General features: G+C 33.3%; 1 protein-coding gene across 1 annotated transcript in view; it reads right to left on the bottom strand.

Annotated features, from left to right (window-relative positions):
• LOC106459086 (LARGE xylosyl- and glucuronyltransferase 1-like) overlaps positions 1–10,063 on the bottom strand; it is a 138,568-nt gene that overhangs the window by 99,150 nt on the left and 29,355 nt on the right. The window lies entirely within an intron of this gene.

Here is a 10,063-nt window from a genome sequence, read left to right as displayed (position 1 = left end):
ACCTGGCCATGCCGGGCCGAGTAGAAAGTAGCTGCTTTTTAAAGTAATACGAAAATGAAGATTTTTATTGACCCCCCTCTGTACTCTTCGAAAGTAGTTTATTTACACACTGAAATGTTTTCTCTATGTACTTTGACAGTCTCGGGTTTTGTATATATACACATATATATATATATATATATATGATCATTGACTGTACGTTATCCAACGCCAAGCTTCATCCTTCACTTATGTTTGTCCATTGCAAACTTAAGTTTTAGAACGACTGTGGTTTGAATAATCCAAGTCAATGATTCTCAACCTTTGTGAATACACACGGAACTCTTCTAGCGTAAAGCTTGTGTCACGGAACCCTTTGAGTTTACATGACTCAAGCGCCTGTTTGTACCTTGTGTCGCACTCTAATTTACAATCAGGGCAGTGACTTGTGTTATGTTATTATGAAACCCCTATAGTAATGTCCCCCGGTGGGACAGCGGTAAGTCTATAGCTAATCAAAAGGTATCATACATTAATTTACACTAATCCTGCCTGAAAGAATTTCAAGTGCCACGGCCATTGAGGATTTTCTCTTGTTCCATTTCATACTATTCCGATTTCGCAACAGTTATGCTAGTTGAATATTACAGAAGGCTCAATTTGTATATGAAGCATACCTTCAATTGAAATATTTGTAAAACTAGATGTACTTTCGCAAGAGTAAATAAAACCTAACATAATATTTTCATTTCTTGCTTTTGAAGTTCACATGTCATGCTGTGTTGTAGCCTACAGAGTGCATAAATGTTCTCGTGATTCATGGCATTCTTACACTGCTAAATTAAGGACGGCTAGCGCAGATAGTCCTCGTGTAGCTTTGCGCGAAATTCAAAACAAAACAAACAAACTTAGATAAACTTTAACCATGAGTTATTCGAGATGTAAGTATTCCCGTGACAAAACTTTAAGACACACAGTAAATACTCATCATCATCTTTACCAAAATCACAGTTGTATGCATGAGTATAGTTTAATTTAATAAAAACTTTTAACATTAATGTTTAATTTTGAAATCGTTCTGGAAGCTTTTCAAGGTATAACTTTACTTAAAACTCAATTCTGAATTAAATACATACATCTGTAAATTGTCCATTAGTAACTAGTTTCTACCACATTGTAATTTGAATTTAATGCTTCTGTCTGCTTTATCACAACTAACATGTATTACAATCCAAATCCAGAAAGAAAAAACAAAACCGTAAACGCATTATTTTAATGAGCGAAAACGTTCCTCCGTAAAGAAGGATTTTTTAGTGAAATTTTTCTACTTTTATCTAAAAATATCTTTTGAATTTTTTTAGCTTGTTATGACCTGGTAGTTAAGGCGCTTTTCCCACTTTTCTCGAATCCCTGTCCCACCAAACATGCTCGCCCTTTCATTCGTGGGGGCATTATAACATGACAGTTAATCCCATTATTCGTTAGTAAAATAGTATCCCAAGAGTTGGCGGTGGGTGGTTTTGACTACCTCTCTTCCATCTAGTCTATCACCGCTAAATTAGGGCCGGCTAGTACATATAGCCCCCGTGTATCTTTGCGCGAAATTCCAAGCACATAAAACCTTGAATTTTTTACATGTGTATAATGTTTAATGCACTGCCTACAAAAATCGTACTGCAAAAACTGGATACAAATTAAATTTTCTATACACTATTTGATTATCTACATCAGTTTAACCCTCAATAATTTTGTTTATTGGAGATTCGAATTTATTTGGAGCTAATCAACGAAGATCAAAACCAATTCATATATGGCCAACTCGCTAGGGTGTTGGAGAAGAAACAGTTACATTTCTGTTTTAAGTGTTTATATTATGACTCCCTTCTTCTTTTTGTGGGTAGGTGTCTTTGTATGACACTCCTCCTCTTTCTCCAGGAGTTCTTTCCGTTGTGGGTTACTTTTAAAGTAAACCATATGTATAGCAGTAAAACTTTTTTTACTTTTTTACTGTGATATAAGACTCTTCATGCGAATAATACCAAAATATAGTGTATCACGTCAGTTAGAACGTACTTTCAGTGACACCTTTAGTTTGGGAGTAACTGTATTAGGGCGTACTTTCAATGACACCTTTAGTTTGAAAGTGGCGATATTAGAGCGTAATTTCAATTACACCTTTAGTTTGGAAGTGACTGTACTAGGGCATACTTTAGTTTAGAAGTGTCTGCATCAATTTTGCTATTTAGTTTCCGAAAATTGGCTTTATTTAGCTTTAACTAGTTTTTCAGATATGTTTTGATATTCATTTATGTATAGAGGAAGTTTTGTACTCAGCGAAATATACTCTAAATACACTAAGAAGTCTATTGTTTGTCTTAAACATTTCACAGATATTTAGCAGATATTTAGAATATTTAAGTTAGATATTTCTAAAGTGGTCCTACAGTAAACAATCAAATAGTCTTTACAATAACAGAGCTGAAACTTTACAAGTAACCATTATCGGATGTCAATTGCTAATCAAAGACACCGTATTTTAAAGAAATAAACCGAATGCATACAGCAGTGAAAAGAAATGCTTAGAATGATTAATACCTTAAATAACAGTTTATTATGCACACTGCTTTAACTATATGCAATAAAAATACGTGAATAATAATAAGGCGTTCTGTATAAAAACAAATTTTTTGAGTAAAAATAAATTGTACAAACCCTTAAACTCGTATTTGGTTTTTAAACAAAAACTGAATTACTGCAACTAAAGCATAATTCGTGTTTTGTTTTTAGCTAAATAATAACCAGGAACATGTTTCAACTATACATTTGGCTCATTCGCTAAAAATAAATGTTCAATCTGTTGATAAATAGTGTTTAAAGTTCATTTTAAAATTTCTTAAACTTATACCCAAATAAGAGACCGCTGGATGTGCTGTTGTGGAAAATCGAACCGGGAACCCAAAATTAAGCTACTCTTGGCCCATGTGAATTTGAAACTTTGTGTGAAAAGAAATTGCGAATCTGGTATTAAATTCATCATCCAGAACTTGAACAGAGTTTTGAAATGCAGGTCAGTACGGTGCATAGGGAGCTCCACATTGAGTTGCAATCCATAACTGAATGCAAGGGAATGGCTTAGTCTTTATGGTATCGTATCAAAACTGAGGTGAAGAACAATGGAAAAGCTCTATGTAGAGCGATGGATCCCACTGCTTTTTGTTTGCTTCGTATGGAAGGGTCGGTATTTGAAAATAACTTGGAGAAGGTTTTGCATATGACTGTGTCTCTCCAAACATAAAGAATGTTGGGCTTGTATTCATGGTGTAGAGCTGTATAATTGGTTTGGCCATGAATATCTTCTCATAACGTGACATCCTGGCCAATGCAGAATTATCCACTTTGATGGAACTCAGTGGGAAAGGTTGTTATAGCATCGTGTCCACTGATGATTTGAAACAAATAATGTTCAGAATATAATCAAGTCAACTCAGCCCTGCCATGGATCCAACTGAACTGCACTGGCACGTTTTAAAATTTCTCTTGAGAGACAGAAAAAACATCATAAAATTTCACTATTTTTGGAACTACTTTAAAAGAAGAAGAGGCTGTCTATTTCACCAGATATGTACCAGTTATTATAACAAATTCTGGGCTGGGAATAAATGTGAATCCACTTAATATTCAAATGTGCTGACCCAAAAGTTTTAATAACGTAAAGTATTTTAGACAGTAGTGAGGCAAATCAAATAATGTAAAGCAAAACTCACGAAAGTTAGTATATGGACATGCATCGTGGTAGCTAATAATTTAATATGAAAATAATTAATGTACATTTGAAAACAAACAGGAGTTTCAATAATAATTAATAAAATAACAGAGAAACTTCAAGTGTCAGGTGGTATACATTAACAAATGAAAACATATAAACGATAAAGTTCCAAAGTTCATATTCACTGTAAAAAAGTTGTGTTGTAAACTAACACAAACATTTTGTTGTTTTAGAAAATAAATTGCGTTCTTCAAGCAAAAACTACCGTGAATTTGTGTTGCAGCGATATAAACACACAAACTGTGTGTTTTCTAACTACACAAATAACGTGCAATTTTCAGTTCAAAATTATGTTCATTTAGAAACACTGTTGCGTTATGAAGTCACATTTTCATTGTGTACAGGTAGATCGTATAGAGAGCTCAACACAAAGATTGTACATCAGCTAACTCATTTGTATTCTGTTTGGTTAGCCCACATTGTTTAATTTAATTGAGCTTAAAGCATATTTGTGTTCGAAACACAAGTCGTGTTGTTTTTTAAAACAAGTATATCTTTAGTGTTCTTGAAGGTTGAAATTCTAAAATTTTTGTCTAAAAGATGTTTTAAAAGTGCTCGAGAAAGGATTAAAAGGATTAAAAAGGATTAATTAAAAGGATTAAAGGATTAACACTTTGATACATTCTACGTGTTCTGAGAAAAATCTGTAAACCCAACGGCTCACACACTTCCTGCACCAAAATCTCATTAGGCCTAGAAAGCACCTAAAATCATTAAAGAAAAAAAAAAAGAAGACAAAACGTAAAGAGAAATTTGCAGAGGTTTCCAAGAAACCATTTTCTCACAATCTGGCATGTCATACTTGGTTTTTGGAACACAATGCACTATTTATTTAAGTACACGTAAGACTCTTTATGAAAATTGCATACACCTGTTGTTTGTTTTTGAATTTCATGCAAAGATACTCGAGGGTTATCCTCGAGCCATCCTTAATTTAGCAAGGATAGACAAGAAAGAAGGTCAATATCACCCACTACCAACTCTGGGTCTACTCTAGTAGCCATCCTTAATTTAGCAGGGATAGACTAGAGAGAAGGTCAATATCACCCACTACCAACTCTGAGTCTACTTTAGTAGCCATCCTTAATTTAGCAGGGATAGACAAGAGAGAAGGTCAATATCACCCACTACCAACTCTGGGTCTACAGAGTTGGTAGTGGGTGATACTGACCTTCTCTCTAGTCTATCCCTGCTAAATTAAGGACGGCTACTAGACTAGCCCCAGAGTTGGTAGTGGGTGATACTGACCTTCTCTCTAGTCTATCCCTGCTAAATTAAGGACGGCTACTAGAGGGGCTAGTCTAGTCTTTTACCAACCTTCTCACGGTTGAAAGGACGAGTATTTCGGTAATGTGGATTCGAACCTGCGTCTCGCTAAGTGGAAGTCCAGCGCCCTAACCTCTAGGCCATGCTGTCAACGTGTTGAAGTTGTTGGAATTTAAAATTAAAAACATTATATCTCATAAAGAAACTTTAACGGTTTGCTAACATAATATATTGTAGCCAAAAATGTCTTATAATTACACTTTATACGTAAGTAAGTTGAAAGTAAAATAAAAAAAATAATGCTGTATAAAAAACCATGTCACGGCTTTCTCTAATTTTTTATGAAACTATTCTGTCAAACTAAGTGTCAATCAAACTAATCGCTGGCTTGAAGAGGCAGCCATATTAGATAAATTAGATTACTTAATGGAACGCACTTAGCTCCGTTTATTATTGGCTTTTTCCTAAATTTTTGAAGATTACTTAATATAAAGTTTTTATAAATTACTTGCCAGTAAAGTAGGGTATCAATGAAGCGGTATCAAACTACGTGGTTGCATTAGAGAGAGGTTTGTAAAATGTGGACTAAAAGCGGAAATTAGGTTTAGAGTGTTAATGTACGTTAAAAACTTTAAAGTTTGCACGTGTAATGGAATGCACGTGTAATACCGTAATGGTCCAGAAACGAGTCTTCTATTTAATGAAGTGAGTGTAAAATTTAACCACAGGAATAAATATATTCTTCGAAAAAAGAAAGAAACCCAAACCCTTCAAGTGTTACAAAATTCTTTTTTGCCACAGCTGTTAATTTATGTTTGTGTGTATATATATATATATATTTATATGTTCATTTTCATTATGTGGATTTTCGTCTCGTTGGTTTTCCAACGTGGATCCTTGTCATAAACAATAAAAAATGCACATGTCATGAAGTCGTGCGGCTTCGTTTTTGAGGGAGTAAAACCAACACAGCTATAGAGAATTTAAATTAACAAAGAATCTTCAATTAATTAATTACTGAACATTTTAAAATACTTACCATTTAACAATGGCACATAATTTTTTCTTTCTATAGATATCACAGTTGCATACTAAAAATCAAACTAGCAAAATCATATTTATTTACATATCTTTACAATAGAAGGAGCAAAATTACGAGCTTACATATATATATATATATTTATATTTGCTTAGCATGATTAAAATTAAAAATAGAATAACACAGATGACACTGATAATTAGGATTTCAGAACATGCGATTTTCAGACACACTAATTTAATACGAAAAGCAGATTTATAAACACTGGTTTTATGTTTTCGATTTAGTTAAGTAAAACTTTAAAAAGCATGTCTTATATTCCATTGATATCTTAAATAAAACTGTACTTTTCTAATTCAAATTAATGATTGGAAATTTAATTATTCAACATAAGTATAGTTTAAATAAACCGTCATTACCTGCAGGCAACTAACCATAACCTACGAATCTTCACTCATACAGCTGGTGGTCATGTTTGCCATCTCTGTATCACCTTACATACCTATATAACTACAATAATTATCAGACTAGTTATTTATTACGGCTCACTGCCCTAAAGTGCGCGTGTCCAGGAGATAGATTTATCATATGAATGTTCTAGAATCTAACTGAGTCCATTTGCTTTATAAAAGGACACTTTCTAGGCCACTTTTCACTTCTTTTATTTTTGTCTTAGGGTCATTCGATTCCGTATTTCCCAATGCTATGTCCATTAGCAGTCTTACAGATTAAGAATACTTGTAAAGCTATACTGATCAAATTATATACAAATGTTTTTATAATGCTTAACTATTCATTTTATTGGATGTTATTATTACTACAATTTTTAGGCCGTGTTGACCATTATTTGTAGAAGGTCTTCAATGTAGCTGAATCTACAGATTAAGTCCCAAAAGATTTGTCCGAAATTAGTTGTGTTTTGAAATCTGGATCTTAAATTTTGCCTGACTTAGTGCAAACCAAATTAAATGCAATATATTATTCATTTAAATTTGTTACCCGGTAGGTCAGTGATAAGTTTACAGACTAACAATGCCAAAGTCCGGAGTTCGATTCTCCACGGCGAACACACCAGAAAACCTCGTGGGGCTTTGTTCTAAAACAAACTAACAAACTTTTACATTTCTACCAGTTTTATTTTTGTAACCCTAAAATCAAACTACTAGTGCCAAAATCTGTTTTATGTACCATAGGGGTCATTACGTTTCGAACTATTATGTGCTCCACGTTTTATTTGTATTTATGAATAAGCTGTGAACATATTGTGAACGAGAGTGACCATCATAATTTTCAACTAATCTAAAACTGAAAAAAAGTTTATCAATTTTATCATGTCTATGAAGGATGTTTTTGTTTGTGTGTTTGTTTTTCTTTCACACCATGTTTGGAGAATCTTAAGGATACAGAGGTTATCCATATTACATCAATATTTATCGTTAAAACTTTATAAACATTCTGTTGAAGGTTTGGCTGAAGATTAATAAAGAAAGGAACTAAACAAAAAAGGGACAAATTTCGTTTTGTATTTCCTTGCTATCTAAACATGATAGAAAGCTTGAATATGAAAAAAAAAAGTTTTCCAAGTGTAGGAATAAAAGGATTACTGGGGTATTTTTCCTGTGTTAAAATTTTAAAACACAGAATTGTTTGGGCAAAACAGTACAGCTAAATACATAAAAAGGTGATTTATTTAGCTGTATAGATGTATTATTGGAGGTACAACTTAGCACTTTTAATTCTTAAAATAGGTAAGTACTTATAATTGATTTTAAGCAAAAGAATTCCGTTTTTGTGACTTGGTGGGAAAAATAACTTTGTACTTCAAACTTTAAACAACTCACAAGCAAAATACAGTACATTTGTAGTAAACTAAAAGCGTTTTTTATAACGAAAACATTCTTTTGAAAATCATTTTCATGAAATACAGCATATTTGAATTATTAATAGGTTTTAGTTTGAATATTTAAGTGTTATTGATGCGAGACTTCAGTAGTAATCTCGTGTTTATTTATAAATTGTCATCTTACATATCGTGCGACACGATTTGAATATCACACAGTAATGTACATAGTTCCCAGTAAACTTAGGTGAATGTTATACTACGACTTGCATGCATGTTAATATTATCAGCAAGCACGAGGCCTCGAGCAATAGCGTTATCGCATCATACAGCTCACTCACTATGAAGTAGGTTGTGCATTAAACGAGAACTTTAGGGGACTTATTCCCCCTAAGAGGTTTTTTCTTTGATTAAGGCTCGTATTATTTATCTAAATAATACTTTAAGGGGTTATATAAATGCAAGAGCAAATAAAAACAATTATGCTTTATTTGTTAGCAAGAACTCGAGGTCTCAAGCAGTCAGTAGTTTTTGAGTCATTGCATAGTGCGTTATTTTTATTTTTTATTTTTGGTGCTTATTGTAATATTTCATTTTTTTGCCTCTCATATAAACATATACTTTATGGTCAGTATTTTTATCATGACGGCCGGAAATTAATTTTATTAGCTAATTCACTCTGTCCACTATCATTAACGTAAATTGAAAACAGCTCGTGTCATCGCATTAATTACAATTACCTTATTTTCATATATATACTTACGTATATACACTGTTTTATCTTATTTTTATAACCTAACTTTTGATCTCAACTAATGAGCTAATTAATTATATCCTTCGCACATTTCCCCACTGTTTCCAAGTGTTATTTTTCTTATTTATGGTTCATTACTTCCTTCCAGCTTCCGGACGCATGATTATAATTAAAGTTTTCTGTCTATAATGATATATAACAAACTGAACGCCAAAGCTCAAATCTGCAATTATCAAACACCCTCATCATATCTACAGAGGTGGAGCGAATAATATGATTCGTTGTTTTCCCATATTCAATATTCACGGCAACATTGGAATGTAGAGATTTGATTAATACTTGTATTCTACTCGAGATATTCTGGAAATGAGATGCATTATAAAAGTTAAACTAGAATAAAAAGGTAAGAAGTAAATTACTTGTAAATATAGATCAGTAGTTGGAGCTACTTGTTAAACAACAAAGTCCTTGTAGATCTAATAGTTTAATCGTGAACTTATGGCCACTGGCCAGTGTAAACCACTCACTTTAATGTTTTTTCTTCTTCTTAAATTACATAAACACTGTATAATAATTAATCAGAAAATTAAAGTAACATCTTTGCCAAGTGCAATTAATTAAATTCAAGTATTATGAATGGTTTATTTCTTGGTTAAATAACAAAGCATCATACGGGCTAAACGGCACCATATCTCAGTCTCCCTGGCATCATTGTTACTGATGATACTTTACAGATTACTTGAAAAACGCAAAGTAAACACATCGTGTACTATTTAACTAGATTTATTTGTTTGTTTGGGCCTCTTTTGGCTCAGCGGTAAGTGTGAGAGCTTATAAAGCTAAATACCAAGCTTCGATACCTACAGTGGTAGAGGACAGATATCCTATTGGGTAACTTTATGCTTAATAACAATCAAACAAACAAACAAAGCAAATTGTTTTTCAAGGGCTATCTGCGCATAGCAGTCCCTAATTTTTAGCTGCGGCATAGCGGCTCATAGAATAGCGCTGATATTTTTTTTCAAGTACAAACATTTAGCCCAAAGCTCCATCTGTTAACCGATTTGAGATCTAATTACAGCCGCGGCTAATGAGGATTCCCCCTTGTTAACTGATAGATTTGAGGGAAGGCTCGTCAACAGCACCTATCGTCGTCTCTCGGGCTTTTCTTTGTGAATCTTATCTGACCGAATAGTGAGGTCGATTATTCTTATCAAACAAGCCTCATTAACGAAAAGTTACCCAGGTAACGTTTTTTCACCAGTCCTCGTACGTTACTATGATAACGTTTTGTTGCTTTTCTCATCATGGTAGGCCCGGCATGGCCAGGTGGTTAGGGCGCTCGACTCGCAATCTGTG

Source organism: Limulus polyphemus, unplaced genomic scaffold, assembly GCF_000517525.1.
Source record: "Limulus polyphemus unplaced genomic scaffold, Limulus_polyphemus-2.1.2 Scaffold556, whole genome shotgun sequence".
Taxonomy (NCBI): Eukaryota; Metazoa; Arthropoda; class Merostomata; order Xiphosura; family Limulidae; genus Limulus; species Limulus polyphemus.
This window is presented reverse-complemented; position numbering and strand designations above follow the sequence as displayed.